Source organism: Cryptomeria japonica, chromosome 9, assembly GCF_030272615.1.
Source record: "Cryptomeria japonica chromosome 9, Sugi_1.0, whole genome shotgun sequence".
In the NCBI taxonomy this organism is placed as follows: domain Eukaryota; kingdom Viridiplantae; phylum Streptophyta; class Pinopsida; order Cupressales; family Cupressaceae; genus Cryptomeria; species Cryptomeria japonica.
In genome coordinates, this window is record NC_081413.1 from 708,327,352 (window position 1) to 708,351,825 (window position 24,474).

The 24,474-nt window shown below is 35.1% G+C and overlaps 1 non-coding gene across 1 annotated transcript in view; it reads right to left on the reverse strand.

Moving 5' to 3' along the window:
- Positions 1 to 24,177, reverse strand: part of LOC131073907 (uncharacterized) — a 72,499-nt gene extending 48,322 nt beyond the window's left edge. Inside the window, exons 1-2 of the transcript XR_009358991.1 lie at positions 24,004 to 24,177; positions 23,741 to 23,788 (exon numbers count right to left, since the gene is read on the reverse strand). This is a non-coding gene — a transcript (uncharacterized LOC131073907). The remainder of the gene's footprint in view (positions 1 to 23,740; positions 23,789 to 24,003) is intronic.
- Between the last annotated feature and the right edge of the window lie 297 nt (positions 24,178 to 24,474).

Here is a 24,474-nt window from a genome sequence, read left to right on the forward strand (position 1 = left end):
ACATACATGCATGTATAGTGCTCCAAGTTCTTGAGAAACTAAAAAATTTCAAATTTTGAATGAATAATTAAATTAGTGTATATATGTATATGATATAGCATACATGTGTATATATATAGCATACATGTATATATATGTATATATATGCATATGTATTTATATACATATATACCAGTGTTCCACAGGGACGCATCCCCCCCCTCCCCCCCCAAAGCCCCATGTTTCTAGAACAGGGACATCTCCAGGATGCAAGGACAAATCAAGGATGCCCCCCTGTCATCCCCCCACCATCATCAAGACACTGAATTCTTTAGGGAAGCATCAGGGACGTCAAGATGTCTAGGGGCATTGGAGGGACGCCTGGGCATCCCCCAACCAAGGATGACCAAAAAAGTTTGTTTTTTTTCTTGGATTTTGTTCTCAAGGTCACACCTTAAAGGCATGTGGGCCCCATCCAAGCCCTCTTTGATTACTAAAACACTCTCATTTGCTCTTTTTTTTCACATTTGGTTTTCAACTATTTATAACAACTAGGTGAAGAGGAGAGACTCTAGTTGATTGTTTCATGGAAAAGCATGCATGGTGATCAAGGTGATAAAATAAATCTACCTCAACAAGGGTAATGGCAACATGATGGAGCATTTTCACAATGATCTAGGTGAATCAATTAGATAACATCCATCTTGGATAGGGATGATTGAATGCTAGTTGGATCCAGCTTGATGATAGCAATTGATATAGGTGACCTATACCTAACCCATGATCCTTAAAATATGAGAATAACTACTAATACATTACACTACAGATATCCATACATATGATAAACAATTACACAATATTGTGTAATGAGTAATGACTACTCTCTATGACAAGGAATACAAGTTTCACCGAGAAGACCGTCTGCCTTCTTTACATTGGTGCAAAACTCTATTTTACAACATGTACCATCTTATATAGCCTCCAGTTAAGAGGCAACTCTAAAGCCTAGCTCTCCTAGTATAAGATAATATGATTATTCGCTCTACATATAACCCCTAGAAAGTTTTTAAGATTCTTCACTAAATCCTTTGTTTTACCATTAAAAGTTGTAAGTATACTTGTTTGTAATAGTATTTTGAGAGCATCATAGAGCTAGGTGAAAAACAAAATCGACAAATAGCCAAAGGCCTGAAATTTATGAAATAATATGAGGTTTATGTCTGACATAGATACATCTTACAAAGAGGGGAATTTTATCATCCCTAATACTAATCATGAACATGAAACAAAATGACTCACAAAGATACTTCAATGAACAAGAGGGGAATTTGTTGAACCCGAGGCAGGATTGAGAGGGGGGGTGAATTAGTCCAAAACTTCAAAACAGATAAATTATAAATAGCATTCAACCATTCAACAATAACACTAAAAACACATCAATCACCAAACACAAGAACACCAAATTTATTTGGAAAATCCAAAGAGGGAAAAACCATAGTGAGAATCTAACTCACAATATGAATATGAATGATTACAAAGTTTTAGGCTCACAACCAAGGAGCAACAACACCTGAAAGATTTGCATGCTAAGGCACACTACCATAGGGCAAGATACATGGACTTCTGCAACAGAGGCACTATGCTTCAAGACAAGATACAAAATGTTGCTAAAAGACCCACTACAATTCAGCAATTGAAAAAATAGTAGAACTAATATGAAAAGGATCTCCTGAACATGAAATTGTCCTTGAATAACAAGATCAAGTGACTAATATCATGACAAACATCTTTGAACCCTGTCATTGTCTCTGCACACTATATTCCTAAATACATCACCTTCAAAGCTCTTCACAAACTAACTTTCGCACAATCGCAAACTCAAATCCACTTGATTATCATCCACATACACTTCTCATCAATTCACACACATTCCATGCACAACTCATACAATCTCATTCCTTAAATATATGATAGATCATCAAAAACTTTAATTGAAGGTCGGCCACAATTGGATTAAACAATATTGCACAAAATAAGCCACTTGGACCAAAAATACTCAAAGCGGTCCACTCTAAAAGAAAGAGGAGACCCAAATACATCATAACACATCCTTCCAAGACAAATCCAACGTTCCACACATGCTAACACATCCTCCAAATTCACCATCAAACATAATGTGTAGATAGGCAATAGAACTCATCCAATAGTTAGGCAAAATAAATCTTTCGATGCACATTATTCCATGTAGATCTCCACACGCCATGGTGAGACCCAAAACAATACTCTAACTCATTCTCCAATACATATCCAGACCAAAGAACATGATCCAATCAAGATAGCCCAATCAGACACAGTAAACTTACAACACAATTGAATATCAACAAAGCTCTCTTGCAAAACAAAAAATCCACCAAAGAAGCACACTGAGAATAATATACGAGCCATAAAATCTCATCCACAAAACTGCAATATATCTTAATGCCACTGAAGACTTTCTAGACCAAATCTGACAAACATTCTTATTGCCAAAAAACGGAAATAACTTTCCAAATCAAAATACCACAACCAACACCAAAATATCAAACTCAATCTGCAACCCAAAACACAAATATAATAACCAAGAGCATATCCGAAAAAGAATCCATCCGAATAACCAAGTTTGATATCAATGACAACCATACAAACTCATACTTCCAACATAATTTAGTCATCCCTCATACTAAGCAAAATCAAAGAGCAAAATGCCTGCTCCAAACATTTTAACAAAAGAAGAAACAACTCAATCAAAAAATATACTAGCATTGAGAAAGGCCATGCTAGCTATCTTGGGTCATTTCAATAGATAAGACTAGGAACAAAAGTAGAACTAAGATGAGTAATTAGGCCTATGCGCCCGAGGCTACTTATTTTACTTCCATTTTCACACTGTGGAGGCAAATAATAGCTTAAAAGACATCCAGAACTTTGTCGAGCCTCTCTCAAATCTGCTTGATGGGTTGTCATACCTGAGATAAGTGAGTCCTTGACTTAGACCACTGCAAGCTAACAAACTAGACCATGAGCTTGTAGTAGGTCAGATGCAAACAAAAAAGTAAGTCGAGCATAATGCAGAGGATGGCTAACAAAAAGCAAGTGAAGCCCGATAGACCCCATGTGATTTCGCCCTCCAGACTAGTTTGAGGTCTTCTCAGCTCTAGGTGCTCAAGTGATAGGTGCAAGCCGAGTGATAGATAGAGGTCAAGGTGATCATTGGGTGATGCTTTACAATGCAACCATTAGGTTAGGTCAAGGTATGAGTCTTAAGTGTGATGAGTAGTCAAGCGGGCAAGTGGACATCTTTAGGTTCGAGCATGGAGGCAAGGAGCGATCAAGAAGTAATGAGAAATCAATTGAGAAGAAGTATTTGATGAGGATCAACCAAGGTCTAGGTGATGTTGAAAGAAAAATAAGACACCAAGTCAGCCATATGAGCCAGTCACTCTACACTTGGTGAAATCAGTGTTTGATGAGGAGCAACTAAGGTCTTGATGGTGATGTTGAATGGAGTTGGCAATGAGTGAGTTTCCCCTTGACATCCACTTCCTTCCCCTTCAACTTCCCCTTCCCCTCCAAATGCCCGACCAACCTTGCAACACTTCCACTTGGCCTCCAAAAGTCTAGCCAACCTTGCATCACTTCCACTTGGCCTCTAAAAGTCTGGCCTGACTCATCAACTTCCATTTGCTGGTTAAAAACCCAACCATAATGGAGAAACTCCCTCGCTATAATCTATGACCTATGGAAGCTAAAATATTGAAGAGTTTTTTGGAAGGCAATGATGAGTAATGTTGATTAAGTTGCCTTGGTAAAGGATAAGTTGTTTTGAAAGTAGATTGAGCAAGAAGTTCCATCCAATTCAGCCTTCCACTTCATGCCCAAATCCACAGACTTCCACTTGGCTCTCAAATGCCCTACCTTCCATCTTCATTTCCACTTCCACCTCAAAAGCCCGACCTACTTGAGCTCACTTCCACTTCCCATCAAAAATCCCAACCTACTTGAGCTCACTTCCACTTCCCATCAAATGCCCGACCACCCTTAGAAAATTTCCACTTGCCGGTCAAATCCATGGACTTCCAGTACACCCCCAAAAGCCCAACCTAACTCAAGAACTTCCAGTTTCCCCTCAAAATTTTGGTCGGCCTTCCTAGAAAAATTTCATTTCAAGTTAAAATCCACAACCAATCAAATTAGGGTAAAATCAAAAACACCAATCAAGACCTAAAGCATGTTAAATCAGGACTCAGAAATCAAAGATCAAACCTAAAACATAAGGAAATTCAGTCTTGAAGTATCTCACAAACCCTCTTGTTATCTCAATTTTTGAATTTTCAAAAAATAGACAATCACTACAAATTTTTACCCAAAATTCATAGTTTTCTTCTCTAAGGCATGTTTTACAAGGTTTAAAACTCATATTTGTTAATGTCAAATCATCAGTGGGTGTTTTTTGTCATCATTATCCAAGTTTTGGTTGGTCTTGGTCACCTTTTTTCCTTCATTTATGTGCAAAATTGGGTTTTAAGAAGGTTACTGCAAGTAGTAGGAACTTTCAAATAGGATTACAAGTAAATGCACTTACTTGTAATTGATTCTTTAAGGCCCGATTACAAGATGGCTCATTGTTTCTTATTATGTCAAAAATGGACTTGTAATCAACGGTTTAAAGCTCGATTACAAGTGAGTTATTTTCCCTTTTGATAGTTCAATGGACTTGTAATCAGGGGTTTAAAGCCCGATTACAAGTATTTATTGTATTACAAGAAGGATGTAAGCGTTGCATATGCACTTGTATCGGGCTTCTTGAGACCCAATTTGTCTTCCCAAAGGTGGTTTTGTTCTTAAGTAATGGCTTTCCTTTGCACTACAAGTTTAACCCTTTCACTTGTAATTGGTCCACAAAACCCCGATTGTAAAGTGTCTTGGCTAAGTCACCTATCTTTTTGAGTGATGAATGCAAGTTTGTATCACCCTCGCAAGTTTTTTTTCTCCCGCCATTTTTCATATTGCAAGTATGCTTGCTTGCAATCGAGTCCCCAAGATCCAATTGCAAGCTCATTCTTACCACCTATGAGTGATCATCTTGCACACTTGCAATCAGATCTTGGAGACCTGATTGCAAGTTTACATTTACCTTACAACATGCTTACTTGCATTATGGTCTCCAAGACCCAATTGCAAGTGAAAGTTTCAACTTATTTTCCACTTGCACTCACATTCCACCTCCCAAGATCCGAAATTCGCCTCGTCTCCACATACTCTCATTCCCACGTTCTTCCTTTGCAAAATCAATACTCGTAGTTGGATATCTAGGACCCAATTGGGAGGGGTTTCAATGCATGTGAGGGCAGCAAGCAAAAGCTAGTGCTATCATATGTTGATGACAATAATGATGTAAAATGAAAAGAGTACACTATCATATGCACAAAGAGGATCAAAATAGCATAAACCATGAAATAGAGAACAATGGCTAAGTCAAGTCCTATCTAAAATCAGGGATGATAGTTCTAGTCTCACCATTGGGAATATTTTCTTTCCTTTGTTAAATGTGGAGGTTAATGCCATGATAAGAGAGAACTTGACAAATGGAGTAATGTAGCAGAGGAATGTATTGTTACATGTATTGTAGCAATGCTAGGTGGTAAAAAAGAAGTGACTTTCACTATCACAGTAGCTAATGAAGAATGTTTATTATCTTCAAGTTCAGTGGTTGATCTTCATAAGGTCGTTGTCATTACCATTCATGGTCAAATGATGCAAGTCAATTTTCCTATACAAATACCTTCACTGATCTTGAATACTTCAAGTGTCAGTATCTTGTAGCAGCATGAAGACCTCTTAGACAAAGGACGATGTAAATAAAGTCATGTCTTGGACACTTAGATTAGTTTCAATTATGCGTTTGTAATTTAGTTTTGACAAACTACATGTAATGCAAAAAATTGTAATTGCAAGAAGTCACATTACTTGCATTCTTGTAACTTGTAATTACATGTAAACAAATTACAAGTCGAAAGATAGTAGGACTATAATTTGGAATAAGTCATAGTTGTGGAATAAGTCTTAGTTAGTTGGACTTCTCCCACTTTTTTCTCTCATCCCCTCTCCTATATATATCGTAGGGTGCTCTATGTAATTTTTCTTTTTTTGCCAACAAGAAAACTCTATAGAAAGTTACAGTCATAAAGACTTGTTTTATACTTGTAAATTGATTTCTCAAGTATTATCAAAAAGGCATTTGAGTTTCAAACTTTGTGTTGAAGCCTCGTTCTTATATCCAGTGTGTTCTTATGTCATAGTGGTATATTTTTTTGCATTTGCTTGAGGTTCTGATGAGATTGTTGAAAGGAGCTTTAACCTAATTTCTTGTAGACTTTGTGCTACAAGTATTAAGGATTAAATTATGAAAGCTAAGCGTTCATAGTAGAGAGGATTTGTAAGACTTTGTGCTTGTATTTTCTCCCATTTGTAGTAGTTTAGAAGTGCACCATATCAGCAGACTTTGTGTTGTTGTATATTGTATATTGTTCTTATTCTAATCATTTTGAAAGGTAGATAAGATAGTGGAAAGTAAAGACTTTAAATTTTATTTCTATTTTTCTCGTCCCGGGGAAGTGACGGAAGTCTTTGAGCTTTCATGGAAACTTTCCTTCCTTTTTGTATAAGCATCTTTGTAGTTGTTAAAGTTTCTTAAGTTGTTGTATTTGTTTTCCTAATTACAGTTTCTTTTCTGAAAAGAGAAAAAAATATCATCTTTTCTGAAAAAAAAAAAGAGAAAAGGATGTTGTCCCACCCAAGATAGATTAGTGTTTATATGTTATAGCTAGTTTGTAATAGTAAGAAAGGAGGACCCTTCCCTTAAAATTAGGAGAGTTTTCAACTCACAAGCTATGTCTAAAACCACAATTTTGCACACCTTCCCAAGTGTACAAAATTTTAAACCAACACCTCTCAAACCTGTAAACAATTAGAAATCAAGTTGGAAATATGGGATCAGGCCTCATTGCAACATAAAAATAAAACATGAAATAAGAAATCAGAGCATCCTTTCACCCCATTCGGAATGCATATCAAATCAGAAATATTGAAAAATGTGTGAAATCTATCTATAGCCATAGGTGTTTGATGCTTCCCTTGTTTGTTTTTCAGGAAACTAAGGAAGAAGGTAAGTGAGCAGGTTGTAAGAATCTGAAATGACATTGCAACAAGGGAGGAAAGCTTCCCCTTTTGAGGGAGAGGTCATGCTATCCAAGAAAGTGGATGGATGACTCATCAACAACATGTGAGGAAGGACTTTATGACATGGCAGGTCAAGGAAGGAACACCTCAGCCTAGAAAGTGTAGAGATCAACATCAAGGAAGGAATTTTACAACTATCTTGAATTTCCTCCGAAAATCCAAGAATCGTTGCCAATACAACAAGAGAGTAATCCACGATGAAGGCTTTAAGTGAAAGAATCTAAGATCATTACAAGTATGGAGAGCAATCAAAAACAAATTCAGATATCACAAGGAAGGAGTTTCCACACAAGAGAAAGAGAATGCAAATATGATCAACGAGATAGTTCGAGAAGAGTTAATCAAAACTAGAAAGTGAAAGAGTTAATCATCACATCAGACGCTTGAAAATGTTGAGTATCAAGAGATATGTCTCAATCACCTACACTTTTGATGAGTTACGAGGATTAAGCTAAGGTGGCCCAATCATCTTCAACCCAATCCCATTATTCCAAGTCAGGGTGTCTAGATTCAATGCAATTGACTCATCCAACGAGGAGGATAACTACCACATGTGGAGGCCCAAAGTTGGATTTACCTAACCTCATGATTCATTGGTCAAACTTCAATGAAGGGCATGTGTCCTATTTATTGTAATGTTATCATTGATCAAACACTAAATGCTATGTAATGGGTATAGAAAACACTAATTAGGGTTTCTATCTTTCAATCTTGGTCATTGATGTGGATTCAATCCTAACCATTCATTTGTTTTGAGAGCACTATATAAGGCTTTCTCTTCTCATTTGCAAAGGTTAATAAATAATAGTTGATTGTGGATAGCTAAAGTAAAGTAGGAGAAAAGGAGATTGTTGTGGCCAAGACTTTGTTGCAGGAAGCATATTATTTTCATTGAAGATATGGTGAACTTCATGTGTTGATTCAAAATTTGCATGGTCTCTACTTCTCATTTATTTTCATGTTGATTATATGGATGGAAGCTATTGTGGATGATAATGGTGAAATTTGTATCTCCGTACTACTTGTATTTTGTTGATTGCTAAATACCTTGCATGGTCAAATGAACTCTTTATACAAGCTCAACTTTGATTGCTACTTACCCATTGATATGCATCACATTGATGGTTTCCATGTCATTGGTGGTAATTTGAACATCATAAGATCACCTTAGAAGATTTCACTAGCTTTGTGAAGTTGTTCTTTGCATGGCAAACCAAAGTCTACTAGATTTTCACTAAGTCATTCATAGTTTCTTACATTCTTAGGATTAGATTAGCTTCTATAAACCCTCAATCCTTTTGTCCTTTTTTTTAATCACGTAAATTCCCATGTTCTAGCCGCATTCAAGTAGGAATTCATGCAGAACATTAGTCCCCCTTGTAATTCCAATAATATCACATCAAACAATTAAGCTTATCCACACATCAAGACCTGACATTTGGAACCTTGGAGTCACCTCAAGTGATCACTTAGTTCAATATTTGAGGGATTTTTTTCAAGAGAGGATAAGATACCTTGGTATTTTATTATGTGTATGAAGTGCATAAAAACACATAGACAATGTCCTCTGCTAAAGGGTCAATAACTTCCAAAAGACACTTACCTCCATGAAGCAATTAAGATATATATATATATATATATATATATATATATATATATATATATATATATATATATATATATATATATATATATATATATATATATATATATATATATATATATATATATAGTGTCACAATGGAGAAGGCAATCAAGACAAATTGAACATCTGTAGAAATGAATAAAATGAAACACATATATAGATCAAGGAAAAGAACTGAATAAGGATCGAAACTCATATAGAGAAGATCAATTCTGATTTCACCAACAGTTAGGCATAGAGATTAGATGAGAAGTCATTTCTTATTGCAGGCTATAGCATTATTATTCATTATGGGCAAAATCTAGGGTAATCCCAATTTGGGCACATTACAATTTTATAGATTGTGTCGCAAAGAGAGATGGGCTGAAAGTCAGCAAAAGTTGCAAGTTGCTCCTTTTTGGAATAAGAACTATGTTTGTTGAATTAAACTATTTCAGAATAAATCCATTTCATCTTGACTCCCCAAAGTTAGCCAAATATCCCTACCAATGAAGGGCCAACATTTTTGAAAGAACAACACTGTAAAGCCATCTAGTCCAAGAGCTTTATTTGGAGCCATAGAGAAGATTACTTATTTTATTTCCTCCAGGGTAAAGGGCCCAATGAGGTCAGGTCATTGTTATCTGATTGAGAGATTATTTGAGGAATGTTACTTCAAACCTCTTGACAAATAGTTGTTTGAGACTGATCTTGGGGTTGTTCACATTTTAAGAGAAAGGAGGAAAAGAAATGGACTCCCTCTTGCTTAATATCTACTTCTTTCTGCAATTTGGTACCCTTAGATGATGAGATTGAGAATATGGAATAGATTGTGTTCTCAGCTTTGTAGATAGGTGCAAGAATTTGGTATTTCTATCAACATCTCTCAACCAAGTTTTCTTGGGACTTTTACCTATAATATATCTCTTCTCTTTCTAAGATCTCCTCCAAATATTGTTGACTATTCTTCTAAATTTCATATGAAAAAGAGTTGAAATCACTTTTAACGACACTCTCATTGATTTTGTCTAGTTTTGATAGAATTTTAGACTTCTCTTGAATAATATTTTTGAAGTGATTGGCATTCCAATATTTTATTTTTCTCTTTAAGTGTATTAGTTTTTAAACTAACTAAAACATTCTAGTACCCTCAATGAAAGGAGAAGTTTCCCACCAATATTTAAGTAGTCGCAGAAAATTTGGCTCCCGAAACCACATTGCCTCAAATTTGAAGGAGGGTAGCTGAGAGAATTGTAAAGAGGCCATGAAAATTTGGATTGGGAAATGGTCTAATCCTAAGAATGACAAAATATTCATATTTGAAGGAAAAATTTAGCTTTCCCACGAAGAAGAGGCAATAAATCTATCAAAATGCTTTGCTATTTGGAAAGAATCCTTCCTTATATTTGTCCATGTGAAAGAACCACTATTAGGAGAACAATAAATGAGGGAATTATTAGATAAGAATCTTGATAAGTCTTCCATTACTTTGAGGGGGAGGGGGGAGGGGGATAATACCACCTTTTTTCTCTCATTTTGGTCTAGGAGTGCATTGAAATTACCCCCAAATAGTACATTTTCCTCCTTCAGGTGTTCCATGATGTTTGAGAGATCATCCCATAATTGCATTTTCCCCAACATTGAATTGGGACCATATATGGTAGAGAGCCAAAAAGAGATCTGAAAATGAGAAACCTTTACTAGCATCCAACTCTTAGAGACCATAATTTGTTCTACCTAAATTCATTTTATATTCCATAAAATAGCCAATCCTCCTCACGCACCAAAAGCTTGAGAAGTAAGAAAATTCTAGTTATGCCATTTAGGGGAAATTTCAAAACCTTGATCCTTGGAAAATTTAGTTTCTTGAAATAAAATTATGTTTGCTCCACTTGAGTTTAGTTGATGCTTGATCAAGAATCTTGTTGGGATCATTTAAGCCCCTAACATTCCATGATATGATCTTCATTGCACGCAAGGAGAGAAACATGCTCGCCTCGGCCTACAATTATTATCAAGGGTTGCTTGAATACCCATTTCAATTTCATTTTGTGTCATTTTGATTTTTGGAGGGTGTCGCATCAATGGAGGAGATGGTAGGTTCTAATTTCAAGCTATGGAGGAGATAATATGTTCTAATTTCAAGTTGTGACCCTCTACCTAAGTAATTTCATCTATCAATTTAGACCCTTCTTGAACCAAAATATCTTGTACCATATACTTGAGTTGTTCATCTGCAAGCAAGTTTCTAATATCTTACAGAAGGTCCAAAACCCTTTGAGGTGAGTCAACAACCTTCTCTTGGCTTATAGTGTGATTTAGCTGTAAATGAGGAAGCAACCTATTCTGTAGAGAAACAAAGGTTTTCCCTGGATTTTTTGAATTTTGAACTATTTTGGAAAGGGATGAAATAGGAGAGTGGGAGGTTGGAGGCATATGAATTGGACTAGTATTAGGGAAAAGTAGCAATGTGTTTTTTGGCAGTGAAAAATCATTTGCATAGGAATAGGCCAAGATTCCCATGAGGAAGAGTTGATTGTAGGCTCTTATTTAAAGAGTCTTCAATATCAACTTCCTTTTCAAAGTGAGGAAGGTTCTTATCCAGATTTTGTGGAATCACAACAAAATAATTGACATCATTTTAATCATTGAGAATAGAGGGTAGATCAAAGCCTTGAATCTTCACTTTATAATTTATTGGGGCTAGAAAATAATGTTCTTTTTATAGATCCACACATGCTTGGCCATTAAAATAACATTGCTTGATGGTATGAATGGAGTAGTTATATTGTAAGAATAAAAGGTGTGGGATTTCTAATTACAGGTGTTGTTTCCATATCCCATGCTTGGACTGAATGGCAAGAACCTTAGGACAAGGCTTCTACACATTGATGAGCACATGAACCTAACAATTTTTGGGGGCATAGTAATTGACTCCTTGTCAACTTCCTAGAAAATGTCAATTGAATTTCCAAATGCCTCCAATATTTTGGCCTCTCTATATTCCAAAGGCAGTCCTTTCATTTGCACCCAAAAAGGAATACAAGGTAACATTCCTTAGACTCTTCCTTGAAGATGATATGCGAGATTTGATTAAAAATGAGTTCACAAATTTTGTGAACACAAATGGTTTAAGTGTTGATGCTCTTTGGCATAGCTTTAAGAAGGATGCTCATAGTTAGTGGTACTTCCATGGCCAATGCTTCCAAAACCAACAACCCCTTGCAATCAAAATTTTATCACAAGTATATTTTATTTATAATTTACTTTATCTTCATAGGTTGATAGTAATCTTATAACTTTAATTGTGTAACATACTAAAACGAAATAACATGCTGAAATGAAATAAAGCATTTTAAACATAAATGTACCATGCTAAAACAAATATAACTGTTGATATGATCATTGCAACTTAACATATAAAGGAAGAGATTTTTATTTTTATTTTTTAATATCAACAAATATCTGAAAGTGTCTAACTCAAACTAGCTTTTAACTGAGAATTGCATCACAATGAACTAAACCCAAAACATGAACAAGAGATATGAAACTATTTAACACATTGCATTAAAATGAAGAGAGAGGGTTTAGAGAGTACATTTCATCTGATGCTAACATTATAAACTTCATAACTTTATCAACTTATCAGTGAGGATGAAAGTATCATCAGCGTGCTTTTTTGCCCAACCACGGACTTACCAGTCTCTCGTGCCATATCCGACTGGATTGGCCCGACCCTTCGCAGGAAGGTAACAGGAAGTGGAACTCATGTCATCTGAGACATGGTGTTTAGGACCTACACAAGCTAGTTGGTCATACACTATTGGTAACCCCCAACTAGTATGACACTCCTAACTAGAGGTGTATCTGGTACTAATTATCTGACGGTGGCTTGCATTACGCAACACCAACCTGGCCAAGGTTTAAACACTGCAAGCATGATTAAATGTGCTATCAATGATCACCACCCTTCTCAACATGGGTCTAGGGTCAAAATGGGTTCAACTGAACTCATATAGGAACTATGACCAAACTAAATCCCTGGGATGTCAAAATAGGGGGCATAAGAGCTCCTAGCTGTACATCCAACTCATAAGTATGGAATGTAAAAAATGCCTATCATGTCTCTATTGTCCTGGCATCTTGAGGGTAATCACTTAATGGTGATGCTATCTGCATTGAGGTACAGTGGTGCCCTTCTGCCCACTACCATCCTAGGATAGGGTATTAGTTTATTTCTAAATCTAAAGATGACAATCTCAATTAGTTAGGTCATTTGATTCTGCTGTTATGATTTCCAGACAAGTAATTTTTGAAAAATCTCAATTAAGAGGTCAAAAGTCTTCTTAACACAAGTCTTAGATAGGCATCCACTCTAATTTGAGGAATACTTCTTGCATATCTTTTTACAACTTATTACATTGATTGTGGGTTAAATAATCCATATACATTACACATACATGTATAGAGTATTATACATACACGCACACACATATATAATATAAATGTATGTATGTTTGTGTGTGTGTGTGTGTCTATATATATATATATATATATATTCCTCTACCCAAATTCATTTTGGTTCTTTAAAATGTTCAAGCTAGCAACCATCTTTTATGATAGCCAATTATGACATACTGCTCCTTTACAAAGGTTTAGATTTTAATTTTTTTTTTTTTTTAATATCAAAATGACTGCTATTACATTCTACCATTGGTTTTATACAAATATTTTGCTAATGAGAAAGGTTTGTAACAACAATCTACTCGAACATAGAGTATGCTTCTTTTAAAACATAAGAATCATAACAACTGAAGAATTAAAACCCCCTAATAGGGTATGGTTTAACAACAATATTTCATTAATATAGAATATCTTGACATATCATTATATATATATATATATATATATATATATATCAGCGTACAGGTATGAGAACCGGTTCAGTAGCTTTCAAACCCTCCTTTAAATCCAAGAACAGTTAAGTAATTTAGGATTATTGGAAAATAATTGACAGATATAGTACATATATTCACTTTCAAACTGCAAAAGGGTTAAACCCTTTCTAGCACTCAAGTACTTTCAAGCATTCAAACCACAAATTGTGTATAATTCAGAAATATCAAGATATAACAAAGAACATTCTATATTATGTTTTTTTCCCTCTATCTACCTTTTTTTAAGTTAAATAAGAAAGAGGAAGAAGAAAATAACAAATTCGCAGGGTATCAGCCAGATTGCATGACCTGGTATATTTATAGAAGACAATATGACTAGAGAATGCTTCCCACGCCTTTCCTCACAGCTACCCTTTATTTTGGAAAATAAAAAGAAGAAAACCCCCAAAATCGCTGAGCATAATTTTGTTTTTATGGCTCTCCTCCAAAAATGAAGTCATTCAAAGCATAATCCGCTAAATAAACAAAAAAAATGTTTTCCCCATCAAGCGTTTCTCCCCTAATAGAAGGCGTATCTCCCCAAATAGCCAAAGGAAAGTCTGTTGGTAATATGGATATGTTACATTGGTTTTGTCATTGATGTCAACACTTATCAACACTTATCCTTCCAGAGATCTTTGGTTATGTTCATCGGCAAGTTCAATGACTCATGCACAGTCACCGGTATTTGGTTCACCGACAGGTTATATTGTTCACCGGTAGGTTATATTTTTCATCGGCACTGAGGATGACTTGTTATCATCTGGAGATCACTTGGTTATGTCTAAGACATGGTTTGGACACTTGGTTTTGATGATTTGGTTATTGATCTAACCGGGTTGACATATTTGTTGTTACTGGAAAATTGGTCTAGGTTATGGACTGGCATGCGCTATCTATTCTAGATCAATACGACATGTTATGGAGATGATTTAATCAATTGATATTGTTATTGAGCCGACATAATGCATCACATCTTGACTTGTTGTAATTGATTTTATTGTAATATTCTTAGTGAGCCAACCTACACATTTGGTCTTAGGTTTTGGTATATATGTAAGATCTCATTTGTGAGATTATGTAATGGTTGTATTATGGTATGGTAAGGTTGTGATATTCAGTATATGTGAATATAAGCAGAGCTAATCACACAGACATCATTTAAAGATTAAAGGAAGGTTTGAAGGAGACAATCAGAGCTCAATCGGTACTGAATCCAACATTGGAGATGCTGCTTTGAGGAGTACATTATCATTGGATTTAATCATCCAAATGTAGTTAGTGAGACTCCCATTTTTGTGACTGAGCAGTGAGCTCTAGGTAGCTGGCCTTTCTGCATGTGCAAACCCCATTTGTACACACATACTATCTACAGTAGTATCATCTGATTGTGGGTAAGGTTTCCCACTGTGGTTTTTCCCCTTAAAGGGTTTCCACGTACAAATCTCTGTGTTATGTGTTGTGGATGTTTTTTCTCTTTCTATTTCATGCATTAAGTTTCACCAGTATTGATATTAACTGTTAATATGTTTATCGACATTAAGTTTGGTTTACCGGTATTAAGTATCAAGTTTGATTAAGTTATGTTTGGGTTGAAATTAATAGACAACTGATTCACCCCCCCTCTCAGTTGCCTCTGGGTCCTAACAATTGGTATCAGAGCTAAGTCCTCGTTTTGCAGAAGTTTAACAACTTGAGGAGATTCTGTGGCAACTAACTATTTCAGGAAGGACAATCTGAAACTTGATGGAACTAACTATGGTATATGGAAGATCATAATGGAGACACATCTGAATTGCATTGGAAAAGACATATGGGATGTTACACAGAATGATTATGTTGGTCCTACACCAGGTCAACCTTCAAGAGAATGATTGCAAAGCAAGAGAAGCACTTTTGAGCGCCTTGTCAGATCAACAAATCATAGGATTATCAGGCCGATCAACTGCTAAAGCTATTTGGGATAAATTGGAGACATTGAATGCAGGTGATTCCACTGTCAAAATTGCAAAACTGGAATGCTTCTGGGTCAGGTATGAAAATTTGAAAATGGAAGAATTTTTGCTTTTATGGAAAGGGTTAATGAAATTGTTTTGGGAATACAATGTTGTGGAGCTTCTTTAAGTGAAGATGAAATTATTTCTAAAGTTTTAAGAGAATTTCCACCAGTATACAAAATGAAAGTAACTACTATTAATGAGCTAAGAACTATGCCTAATACATCAGTATCTAGAGATATCTTGGTTGGAAAACTTTCAGCATTTGAGCTTGAGGAATTTGGTCCTGTTGCTACAATTAAGACAGATTTAGATTTCAAAGCATCATCATTTGCAGCATCTTCATCATCAGCTGATAAATCTAATTGGAAAGCACTTTATGCAAGAGAACTTGAAGACATCAGGAAGGAAAATGAAGAACTGGAAGAACTTGAAGCACTATTTGCGAGGAAAATGCCTAAAGGTCCTATTGGAAGTAAGTATGAAGGTAAAACACCTTTTAAATGTTTTACCTGTAATAAAATTGGTCATATGGCATCTAGTTGTCAGGATAGACATGCAAGATTGAGAGAAGAAGCTAAAAGAACATATAAGCCTAACCCTGAATATCAGAGATACATATTTAAGAAGAATAGAGACAAATCATGTTACTATGTTGATGAAGGAGTTACTGATGATTTTGATGAAGAACCAGGAGACAATGGATGGGCTTTTGTTGCAATAACAGAAGATCAACTGACACCTACTGTTCCACCGGTAGAGTAGGCCCTGGCAGCTAAAATTGAAGAAAATGATGAATGGATTATAGACTTTGGATGTTCACATCATATGACTGGTGATAAAAGTAAATTTTTATCCTTTCAAGAATACAATGGAGGTCTAGTGAGATTTGGAGACAACAAAACTTGTTTGATCAGAGGAAAAGGCACTATATCTTTTGATGGTAAGCACAATACTGACAATGTTTATTATGTTGAAGATTTGAAGCATAATCTTTTGAGTGTTGATCAATTAGTTGAAAAAGGATTTCAGTTACAATTCAAGAATGGTAAATGCAAAATCATGAATAGAATTGGTTTGGAAATTGCAACCGGTAATTAGACTAGAGGTAATATCTTTCATTTGAATAACAATGAAAATACATGCTTGATTGCACATATTGATGAAAGTTGGTTATGGCATAAAAGACTCTGTCATGTAAATTTTGATTGCATTGTAAAGATTAGTTCATCTAAGGCAGTAAGGGATTTACCTAAGATTGTAAAACCTCATAATCTGGTATGTAAGGAATGTCAAATGGGAAAGCAAGTTAGAACAACTTTCAAGAGTATTTCTGAGAAAACCAATGATGTTCTTGATTTAATTCATACTGACTTATGTGGTCTAGCAAGAACAAGAAGTCTATAGGGAGATAGATACTTTATGCTAATCATTGATGATTATTCTAGAATGTGTTGGGTTACTTTTCTCAGGGAGAAATCAGAAGCTTTTGGGAAATTCAAATTATTCAAGGCACTTGTAGAGAATGAAACCGATAAGAAAATTAAATGTTTAAGATCAGATCAAGGAGGTGAGTTTACATCTAAGGAGTTCAATACATTTTGTGAAGTAAATGGAATTAGAAGACAACTATCAGCACCCTAGACACCTCAACAAAATGGAATTGTAAAAAGGAAGAACATAACTATTCTGGATGCAGCTAGAAGCATGATATCAGAAGCAAACCTACCTCATGTATATTGGAGAGAAGCAGTGAATACAACGGTTTACACTTTCAACAGAGTTCACATCAAAGGTGAAACTATTAAGACACCCTATGAATTGTGGTTTGGTAATATTCCTACTCTTAAGTACTTCAGAATATTTGGAAGCAAATGTTACATTAGGAGAGATCAGTATATTTGTAAATTTGATCCTAGAAGTGATGAAGGAATATTTCTTGGTTATTCATCTAAGAGCAAAGCATATAGATGTTTTAATAAAAGATTGCAAAAAATCATTGAGAGTGCAAATGTGAAGATTAATGAACACTTTAGAAGAAATTCAAGGTCTATGGATTCTAAACCGATAGTTGAGATAATCACAAATGAACCTATACAGAGTGCACCAGTATAGAACGTTGATCCAGTCACACCAACATCATCAAAGAATTCCACAGTGACTAAAGAACAACAACAAGTGAACACACCTAGGTATGTAAGATTGAATCACTCTGAAAGTCAGATAATTGAGAATAAATATCAAGGAGTTATGACTAGAGGAAGACTGGCAAATGAAGAGGTATGTTTAATTTCTCAAATTGAACCAGCATCTGTCATTGAGGCATGTGAAGATAAACATTGGATTAAAGCTATGGAAGATGAATTGGAACAAATTGAAAAGAACAATACATGGACATTGGTTCCCCGACCTAAAAATAAAAATATAATTGGAACTAAATGGGTATTCAGAAATAAAACTAAGGAAGATGGTAAGGTAATCAAAAACAAAGAAAGAATAGTGTGTAAAGGATATTCACAAAAAGAGGGAATTAATTACAATGAAACCTTTGCACCGGTAGCTAGAATTGAGGCAGTCAGACTATTTCTTGCATTTGCAGCACACAAGAACTATAAAGTATATCAAATGGATGTTAAATGTTCATTTCTGAATGGCGATCTTGAAAAGGAAGTTTACATTGAACAACCTGATAGATTCTCATTGACAAATAATAAAGATATGGTTTGCAAATTAAGGAAAGCTTTATATGGATTGAAGCAAGCTCCGAGAGCTTGGTATGCTAGATTGGACAAATATCTTATGAAGCTTGGTTACACTAAAGGTAATGGTGACAACAACTTATATTTCAAAGTGACTAATGAAGACATTTTGGTTATTGAAGTTTTTGTTGATGACATCCTTTGTGGAGGAGAAGATGGATTGTGTAAATATTTTTCTAATAATATGCAGGAAAAATTGGAAATGTCTATGATTGGGGAGATAAAATTCTTTTTAGGATTTCAGATTTCACAAACTGATAAAGGTATATTCTTATGTTAATCAAAGTACTTGAAGGAATTACTTTAAGAAATTTGGTATGGAAAACTCTAAACCGGTAAGTACTCCTATGACTACAGCTGATAAACCATCATTGAAGGATGATTCAGCTCCTATTAATCCGACAAGATATAAATATATGATTGGAGGTTTACTGTATTTAACACAAACAAGACCTGATATAATGAATGCAGTGTGTATTGTTTCAATATTTCAAAGTAATCCTAGAGAAAATCATGAATCAACAGTGAAAAGGATTTTCTGGTATTTACAAGGCACAACAAATCTTGGTTTATGGTATCCTAAAGATGAAAATTTTGATTTATGTGCATACACCGATGCTAATTAGGCAAGAGATGTAGATGATAGAAAGAGAACCACTGGTGGGGTATTCTTTCTTGGTAACAAATTGATTTCATGGTTGAGCAAGAAATAAAGTTGTACATCATTATCAACAACAGAATCAGAATATGTTGCAGCAACAACTAATTGTACTCAGGTATTATGGATTAAGAAAATGTTGAAGGACATAAAGGTAAAATGCAAAGAACCTATAATCATCTATTGTGACAATTTAGCAGCAATTTATATATCTAAGAATCCGGTATTTCACTCTAAAACTAAACATGTTTCTATCAAATACAATTTTTTGAAAGAGAATGTTGAAGCAAAAGAAGTGAGACTGGTTTATGTGAATACTAAAGAGTAGATTGCAAACATCTTTACTAAGCCTTTTCCTAAGGAAACTTTTAAATATCTCAGAGAGCATCTTGGGGTCATACCCTCACCGGTAGAGACTTAGACAGTTGATGCTTGGCATCAAACTGACATAATTTGCAGAGAAATCTTTTTCCAGCTTTGATGGAGGAGAGCTACTTCTCAGGGGGAGAAGTTGGTATTTGTAATTGGTTCTATGAACTGGTTGTATCTGGTATTTGTATTGCTTTGGCATTTGATGTCAATGGGGGAGAGATATCTATGGAAAAACATTAAAACATTATCCTTTGGGGAGAGATTATTCATTGGGGGAAAGATTCATACTCTCTGCATTTGTATTTTAATTTTTGGTATTGATCTATTCTGGAGATTGTTGGTTTTTGGTTTATTGGCATTTCTGCTTTGGCACTTAGATGGTTTTTCCATCTTGTGTTGCCATCAATGCCAAAGGGGGAGATTGTTGGTATTATGGATATGTTGTATTGGTTTTGTCATTGATGTCAACACTTATCAACACTTATCCTTCTGGAGATCTTTGGTTATGTTCACTGGTAAGTTCAGTGACTTATGCATAGTCACCGGTATTTGGTTCACCGGTAGGTTATATTGTTCACCGGCACTGAGGATGACTTGTTATCATCTAGAGATCACTTGGTTATGTCTAAGACATGGTTTGGACACTTGGTTTTGATGATTTGGTTATTGATCTAACCGGGTTGACATATTTGTTGTTACTAAAAAAATGGTCTAGGTTATGGATCGACATGCACTATCTATTCCATATTAGTACAACACATTATGGAGATGATTTAATCAATTGATATTGTTGTTGAGCCGACATGATGCATTGCATCTTGACTTGTTGTAATTGATTTTATTGTAATATTCTTAGTGAGCCAACCTACACATTTGGTCTTAGGTTTTGGTATATATGTAAGATCTTATTTGTGAGATTATGTAATGGTATGCAATATGGTATGGTAAGGTTGTGATATTTGGTATATGCAAATATAAGCAGAGCTACTCACAAAGACATCATTTAAAGATTCAAGGAAGGTTTGAAGGAGACAATCAGAGCTTAACCGGTACTGAATCCAGCATTGGAGATGCTACTTTGAGTAGTACATTATCATTGGATTTAATATCCCATTGTAGTCAATGAGACTCCCATTTTTGTGATCAAGCAGTGAGCTCTAGGAAGCTGGCCTTTCTGCATGTGCAAACCCCATTTGTACACACATACTATCTGCAGTAGTATCATCTGATTGTGGGTAAGGTTTCCCACTGTGGTTTTTCCCCTTAAAGGGTTTCCACGTACAAATATCTATGTTATGTGTTGTGGATGTTGTTCCTCTTTCTATTTCATGCATTAAGTTTCACCGGTATTGATATTAACTGTTAATCTGTTTACCGACATTAAGTTTGGTTTACCGGTATTAAGTATCAAGTTTGATTAAGTTATGTTTGGGTTGAAATTAATAGACAATTGATTCACCCCCCCTCTTAGTTGCCTCTGGGTCCTAAGAAAGTCCGTCATGCATTCTTTCTTTCTCATGGGGTTTGTGTTTTGGCTTCCTAGAGAAGATTCCCATACTCAAGCAAAAAGAATGCCCAAGACTTTTCTTTTCATATATTTTTTAAGCTTGTTATTCATATCAAAATAATGAAATATTAATAATACGTTTAGTCCCTTTATCTCAATTTGCCCAATAAAGAATATAAATTGCTCATCAAATAATAATATATATTGTGCTTAGTGTTATGGATAGGGGGGGTGTAAATATTTTGCCATCCCAATACACTAGCTTAGCAATATTACCAAAAGGAATTTGACCCATGATATATATGCTGGCATTTTGATGATGTTTTGATTGTCATTGATGGACACACACTTTCTTGATGATGGACACACACTTTCTTGATATATGAGTTATGCTCAACTGGTAATTGTTCCAATTGGTATTGTGTATTATTGAAAGTATAGTCTTTAGACTCGATATTTTGCAGAAGATGTTTACCGGTCACAGATTGACTGAAGAGCTCAAGCGGTATGAAGACCCCAAGCGGTATGAGGAGCTCAAGCGGTACGAAGGACCCAAGCGGTAGTTAACTTTTGATCGAAACACTATGGTCTACCAGTCTTCATTTTCGACAACTGGTAATCGGTATATTGTATTAACTGGTATTACTTTGTGATGAGTTACCAACCAGTATTTCTGTAATGTCTGATGAGTTATCATCCACCGACACTTTGGCGGTGATTTTTGATCGTGTTACCAAATGTGTCTAGATGCACTAAACCTAGGACCTTGTAGTCTAATTCTATTAGACCGACATGAAATCAGTTTCCTTTATAAGGACACCATGTCTAGGGTTTGCATGTGAGAGATGTGTGATAGAAAAGGTTATGTGCGATCATTGTAGAGCAGATTAGGTCTGTGTGAAGAGATAGAGTGTGGAGATATTGAAGACTGAAGTAATGTTGAAATGCATTAACAATGAGCTAACAAGGATCTAATTAAGCATATTGTGCTATTGTCTAGATCATTCACTTGTTGATTACTAATATCTTTGACAAGTCTGAAACCCTTAACCAGGTAGGCCTAGCAAAGCCTTTGTAAATCCTCTAACAAGGTGGTTCACAACTGTGGATCTGAAATCCTTTAACAAGGTAGTCTTTAACAGGACTTATCTCCTAACAGAGATCTAGATTCCTAATAGGATCTGTTCTGGTGAAGAACATTGTATGACCTTAACCGGTCTGGTTTCTATTCTACAGATAGTTACTTGTGAGTTTCTGCTCACCGTGGTTTTTCCCATTTGGGTTTCCATGTCAAACATCTTGTGTTATGGTGATTGTGCTCTTGTGGGTGAATGCTTTGTTTGCTATTTGGTTTGCATTTATCTTAATCGGTTTATTAGTGAATCTATTGTACTAGTTATTTGTTAAACTATTTAAAAGTTTGTTTATAGTAATTTTTGGTATAGTAATTCACCCCCCCCTCTTAGTATTTATCAATATATATATATATATATATATATATATCTTTTTATTTTTATTTTTAAATGAACTTTACCTTTGCTAGAGTTGTGTAAAACTTATTCATATATTTATCTATATGAATATATATGCCTTATGTATGCATGCCTATGGGGGCATGTATACTGTCGGGTATACGTACTCTGATATTCATGCTATGCATAAGATGTATATATTGATATATTTACATATATAAATATATTTACATGATAAAACATTCGCCTTTGTGGAATTTAAATAATAATTAATTAAAAATTCCTTAAAATAATAATAACGAGATACCCCAAAACGCAATAAAAAACCTAGGGTTGTGAACCCTAAAATCTCTGCACGAACCATCTAGGGTTACTTGACGTGATGACAAATGAAGTTTGACAAGGAAAATCATAAATCTACCTAGCTCAAGGTTTGGGTTTTAGATGGCATTAGTTATTTCTTCCCTTTACCTCTCGACCTGATGATACTTTCCCTCCCTTCGCGGAGGACAACGATCTCCTGTGCAAACTTGGCCAATTCAATGAGTTAGATCAAAATTTATCCTATTTTGATATTTTAGAGATTATTGTCAAAATTAAAACATCATGTCATAATGTTAACTATCATATACTCAATTTACCAATTATGATTCATCAAATCATCATTCTAAGGATAGTTGACATCATACCAAATATGGATGAACATCTGAGCATATTTTGTCAATTAAAACATAAAAATAAGGCACATTCATTCAATTTAAAAATGAAAACTATGACACATTCATTCAATTTAAACATGAAAACTAGGGCACATTAAACATCTTGCAAGTATAGCTTAAATACACTAGGGAAAACATATATCATGTTGTAAACACTACATATTAACAACTAGGGAACAAGTGGGATGTAACATATCCTTCCCCTTGTGAATCATCATCCTGGATGATTTTAAGTATCATTTACAATAAATATGAACATAACATTGTTTATCCAACATTTATAAGGAAACAAGTTTAACTATTGAAAACATTCAACAAGTGAGGGAAACGTTGATGGATTTCATTATAATCCTCCCAGGTGGCACTGTTCTTAGCATAATGGTCCCACTAGGCCTTGCACTGAGTTACTTCTTTGTTATGTAAGTGTTTCTTACATACCTCAAGCACCCTTATTAGCTCAATCATGACCACCCCTGAGTCCTGTACCTGCAAAGGGTTCCAGTCAATCATATGTGCAAAATATGAAACATACTTTTTCAAATAGGAAACATGAAATACATCATGCAACTGGGCAAGAGCTGGTGGTAGAGAAATTATGTAGGCAACTGGGTTAAGATTTCTAGCACTTCAAAAGGTCCCACATATCGTGGAGCTAGTTTGGAAGACTTTCCAAATTTTATCCTACTTTTATTTGGTTTTACCCATAGAAGCACTTTCTCTCCCACTACAAACTGCCTGGGAGTACACTTTGCATCTACATAGATTTTATGTTGATCGTTAGCTTCTGCTAACCTTTTTCTGATCAGCTTAACTTGCTCCTCCATTTCTGAGAGCATTTCTGGACCGAAGGTTATCCTATCTTCCAACTTATCCATGCTGATAGGAGTTATACACCTCTTTCCATATAGTGATTCGAAGGGTGTCATCTTAATGGATGACTAATAGGAATTGTTATAGGAAAATTCAACCAAGGGAGGATAATCTTCTCATTTGTACTACTAATCCATGTAGTACATTCTTACAAGTCCTCTAAAATCTGGTTGACTCTTTCTGTCTGACCATCTGTTTCAGGGTGATAAGCCAAGCTAATGTTAAACTGAGTTCCTAAAGCTACAAATAAAGTTTGCCAAAATATGGATGTCATTCTGGCATCCCTATCTAAGATTATTTTA